Below are 5,574 nucleotides of genomic sequence, written 5' to 3'. Positions count from 1 at the left end.
ATTTACTAACTGTTTATTTACTAACTGGATCCAATTTACTAACTGTTTATTTCCCTTTATCCTCTGTTGTCTCATTCTAAGACCTGATAACCAAACCTGATTTATTTTGAGAATCTACCTTATTTTCAAAGCTTCCACATCTATGTAATATCAAAAGCAGCAGATTGCTCCAGTGTGGTTCTGGTTGTTTATACCCTAGGCCACCCACTGACCCAGCTGAGCTCCCTTCCTTATCTCCAACTCATCAAGAAGCAGCAGCACCAGGGTTCCATGTGCATCTGTCCATTTTCACCACTTGTTGGTAAACCTTCTCCCTCTACCTTTTTCTAGCAAGGGATGATGAGTATGTGATCACATGTATGTCAGTCTGCCACTCATCTCTCCCCAATGTGCAAAAGGTGGCTCTAATGTCACCACTTGCTTTCACTCACCTCCAATCCAAAGGAAGGTGGAGAATGTGTCCCATTAATCAGCCAAAAATCCCATACCTGCTACCTTACTCACTTGACAAGTGCCACTAACTGTTTCTGTGCCACTGTACCAATCACAGCATTCAATGACTTTCCACTGCATCCTCAGTCTTCCCACAGATAAGTGAGCAGGATCTGATGCTCCACCCACCCAGAGACAGGTTAGACTAGTGACCATGGTTAGACTAGTGACCAGAGTAGCACATCCATTCTGCCTGCCAAAATACATTAAAACAACCCATCACAAAAAATCAGGATGCAACAAACAAACATACAAATACTAAATAAATATAATAACTCTTAATGATTAACAGACAAAAGAAAATATCAAATCTTCTAAAGAAGCACAACAATTGGCTTCAGCAAGTGGCCAAATAGAGGAACATAATAAGATACGGTAATGGAATAAGATTTATTGCTGAATAAGATATGGTAATGGGACTAGGCAACAATTACTCTCAAAAAGATCAAGGAAAACACAGACAAAGGTCTATAAGAATTCAGGCAAACAATACAGGAATACAATGACAAAATAAATAGACAATTAGACACCATACAGAAACAGCAAATAGAAACCTATAAGATTAACATTAAAATTTCAGAAATAGATAATGTATTGGTAAGACAAAGGGGTAGAATTGAAACAATAGGAGTTAAACTCAGCGAAACAGAGGACAAATCTTCTGATATCAATTTGTTAGAGGAATAGCCAGATATAAGAATGAAGAAAGCTTAAGAGTTAAGTGGTACACTACCAAAAGGGATGATTTACTCATGATTAGAATTCCAGAATAAGAATAGGAAAAAAGAAATGTATAGAGAAAATTCTAGAAAATTTCTAGATATCATGAAAGATGAGAATTTTGTCATACAAGAAGCTCAGTGAACCCCAAACAGTATATACCTAGAAAGAATATCACCAAGATATATTATACTTGAACTTGACAAACAAAAAGACAAAGAAAGAATAGTAAGAGCAGTTTGGGAAAAATGAAATGTTATCTACAAAGGGGAACCAATAAGGCTAAACTCTAATTTCGCAACATAAATCATGCAGACAAGAAACCAAAGGGATGATTTTTTCTGTGCGTCTCTCAATCTTGGAGTTGAGTTTCCGGGCTTCTTCTCTAAACTATGGCGAAAGTATTGTCCGGGTCCGTAGTGTGGTCCGACCCCGAGACAGGGAGGACTATAACGATGGTGAGAAGTCCCTCTATTACTGTCTGTGCAACCCGATGGTCTAGGTACTTGACTGTCTGTTAGAGAAATTACCTATGAGGCCTCAGGATCGGTCTCGTGTGATTTATGCTGCCAAAACATGACCATAAATTTTGTAACACAGAAGACGTGGAAACTGTGTATCTCCGGAGGCCCGAAGGCATTGAAGGGCAGTACAGAAAGTGAGCACAGTGTGGATTACCACTAGTTTACCAGTCCCAGCCCAAGAACGCTCCTATGATCTTCTTTGTGAATGGAGCAGTGGTCAAGTTTGGCCAGGGCTTTGGGAAAACCAATATATATATACTCAGAAACAAGAGCCTCCTAAGAAGGTGATGATGACCAAACGGACCAAAGATATGGGCAAGTTCAGCTTTGTCACAGTGTCTACCATTGATGAAGGGGAAGAGGAGATTGAAGCTAGAGAAGTTGCTGATTCATACGCTCAGAATGCCAAAGTGATTGAGAAGCAGCGGAAGCACAAAGGCATGAGCAAGAGGCAGCTAGCTACAAGAACTGGCTGAACTGGAAGCTAAGAAAGCTAAAATGAAGGGGACCTTGATTGACAACCAGTTCAAGAAACTAGGAAGGTTCTCCAAGCTGAGACTGGAGGCAAGCACTTTAGGTCAGGAAGAAACAGAGCTTTTTTGTGTGACCACGTGGATTGTTACTTCCTGTTGTTCTCCTATATGTACTGAGATCTTCAGCTGAGTCCCTTTGACCTTTGCTGAGTGAGTCCCTTGCTTCCAACTAGAGAGGGTGGCTTGAGAGTTACTCTAGAAGAAGACTTCTTCTAAAACTTTCTTTACGAGGAGGCTTCAAAAAGTTGGTGGAAAAAATGGAATGAAAAGATAATTAAATTTTTCTGTAAACTTTTTGAAGTACCCTCATATAAAGGCTTTCTGTACTTTTTTATTTTTTGTCTACTGGGTATTTGTTTTAAACTTCTCCAGGCATATAGAAACTGTGTGAGGAGACCACTGTTAGAGTGTTCTAGTTTTTCAAATGGCTCTATTTATTCCTCCGTGAAATTTAATAAAGATTTTCAAAAAGAAAAAAAAAAAAAAGAAATCAATGGGATGACATTTATAAAACCTGAAAAAATGTTAGCCTTGAATTACGTATCTATCCACCAAGAACGACTAAATCTGTTTTGGAAGAAGTACAGCTGAATACTCCTTAGAAGTCAGTGTGGCAAGATTTTGTCTTTTATACTTTGGACACGGTATTGGGAAAGACCAGCAACTAGAGAAGGAAATCATGCTTGGTAAAGTAGAGTGAAAAAGAGGAAAATCCTCAATAAGACAGGCAGCAACAACGCATTCAAACATAAGAAGATGGTACATGAGCAGGCAATGTTCTTTTGAACATGTAGTTTATGTGTTGGAACTGACTCATTAGCACTTAATAACAACATCAAGATCTGTGCTCCAAAATTTTTTGCAAATCTGAAAGAAATATAAAAATGTCTAGATACTCATTACCTACCTAAGCAAACACAAACTGAGGTACAATATTTGAACAGACACATATACAAATAAGAAATGGAAGAGGACATCATTACAATGAAAAACAACAAAAAAACAAATCCAACAAAAGATAAAAAATCCTGACCTGGAGAATTCTACCAAACACTGAGAGAAAAGCTAACACCAATTCTACTCAAATTATTTTACAACATAGAAAAGAAAGGGATTTTCCTAAACTCATTCAGTGAAGCCTATAAAATAACAGAATATTACATGAATATTGATGCAAACATTCTTTGCACAATCATGGCAAATAGGATCCAACATATTTTCAAGAAGTACATCACAACAAAGAGGAATTCTTGCCCAATATGCAAGGATGGTTCAACATTAAAATTAAAATCCATATAATCCATCACATAAATACAACAAAAGAAAAGAATTACATGATTATTTTAATTGGTATGAAAAAGTCATTTGATGAAATTCAACACCCTTATCTGATAAAAATGCTCAGCCAAATAGAAATGGAAGGGGAATTCCTCAACATGACTAGAGATTTATACACAAAACCAACAACAAACATTATTTTCCGTAGAGAGAAACTGAAAACATTCTTGTTAGAATGGACCAGACAAGGATGCGCTTAATCACCACTCTTACTCAATATCATATTGGAAGTCCTGACCAGAGTAATAAGACAAGAAAGAGAAATAACAGCAACCCAAACTGGTAAGAAAAAAATAAAATGATTCCTTTTTGCAGATTATATGATACTTGTTCTTGGGTGTCATGGTGTTGAGGCAATTCTGACCCATAACAACCATGTACACAACAGAATGAAAACAATGCCTAGTCCTGCCCCATTCTAATATTTGTTATTTCATTTGAGCCCTTGCTGTTGCCACAATGTCAATCCATCCAATTGGAGGTCTTTCTCTTTTTCACTGACTCTCCTTTTATCAAGCAAAATGTCCTTTTCCAGGGATTGGTCTCGCCTTATAATATGTTCAAAGTATGACGGATGAAGTCATACCACCATGGCTTCTGAGGAGCATTCTTGCTGTAATTCTTGCAAGACAGATTAGTTTGTTTTTTTGGCAGTCCATGATAATTGTAGTATTCTTTGATCAACATCATAATTCACATGCATTCAGGGAAGGCAGGACTTGATGGCAGGTTAGAGAGAAGCACTGTGTAGACCTCTGCCAGTAATAAAACAGAATACCAGATGAGACAGATTCAGGTGACAATCACAGAAGTCTGAACTACATGTAAAGGAATATTTAGAAGGATAGATGGCTAACTGCTAGTGGGATTTGTAACAGAAGCAAGGAAAGTGTTTTCTGATCTGCAGTAGCTTGCGGGTCGTGGAGAGGCCATCTTGGGCATGATGGTGTTGATGCAAGAGGAGGGAGTGTTTCCAACCACAGAGGTCTGACTGATTGTTGGAAATAAAGGTGTGCACTTTTTTTTTTTTTTTCCTGTTAATTTGTCTCTTGCTATCTGTGTATCTCCATCCTGGTGACTAGAGGTAGTACCTGAGTCAGTGGACACTCCCAACCCTGGAGGATTCTATTACTAATGAGCACGGATCTGCTCAGCAAAGACCACTGCGCCAAGAGTTGAGGAAAGAGGAGGAGTCAGAATGAACAGCTTAAAATTGGAACAGTCTATCATACCAGATCCAGGCAGCCAAGAGAGGCATGTTAAAATCATACTCATATTTTGCTACAGGGTTTTTGTTTTGTTTTGTAATTATAGACTGTAGTATCCAATCTGTTTTTTTTTTGCTGTTGTTGTTATTGTTTGATTTTTGGCCCCCCTTTTATGTTGGTGGTGCACTTTCTCTTCCTATGTTACCCAAGAAGGGACAGCAATTGTGATCCTATAGCTTAGCTATAATTACACCCTATAAAATCCCACCATCCAGACAAAAACCAATACAAGCTGCTATACACCAGATAGACAGCTGGCACCTGCTACCGTTACTCTGAGTCAAGCAATAAGAAAAGTGAAAGGGAAGCTCATCTCCTGATCACATCTACCAGGAGACCACCAGAAAGCTTAATCATCAGCATACATTCATTGAATTATTAAAAAAAAAAACATCTATTTATTTAAAATGCCCAAGAAACAACTGAAGATATCAGTTCAGATACGTGTTCAGAAACAAGATAGAGTAGTTGAAACAAATGAGTTGGAGGCAGACCTAGACTTCCCATAGGAAGGGGGACAGGATTTAGAACTGCCTTAGAAGGAATTCAGGAGAATGATATTGAAGTGCATTCAAATGCTCTACAGGGGAATTGAAAAAAAAAAAACAAGGAAGGATTCAGGAAAGCACTACAGGAACAATGAAATAAGATAGAAATAGCATTGGAGATAATTCAAAACCTGTAAAAGGAGGTCCAAAT

The 5,574-nt window shown here is 38.0% G+C and overlaps 1 pseudogene; it reads left to right on the top strand.

Moving 5' to 3' along the window:
• The first annotated feature begins 1,604 nt into the window (after window positions 1-1,604).
• On the top strand, window positions 1,605-2,399 carry LOC102820575 (annotated as a pseudogene).
• The last annotated feature ends 3,175 nt before the right edge of the window (window positions 2,400-5,574 follow it).

Source organism: Chrysochloris asiatica, unplaced genomic scaffold, assembly GCF_000296735.1.
Source record: "Chrysochloris asiatica unplaced genomic scaffold, ChrAsi1.0 scaffold00015, whole genome shotgun sequence".
Taxonomy (NCBI): Eukaryota; Metazoa; Chordata; class Mammalia; order Afrosoricida; family Chrysochloridae; genus Chrysochloris; species Chrysochloris asiatica.
Note: the sequence above shows the minus strand (reverse complement) of the source record. Positions and strands in the feature narration are given on the sequence as shown.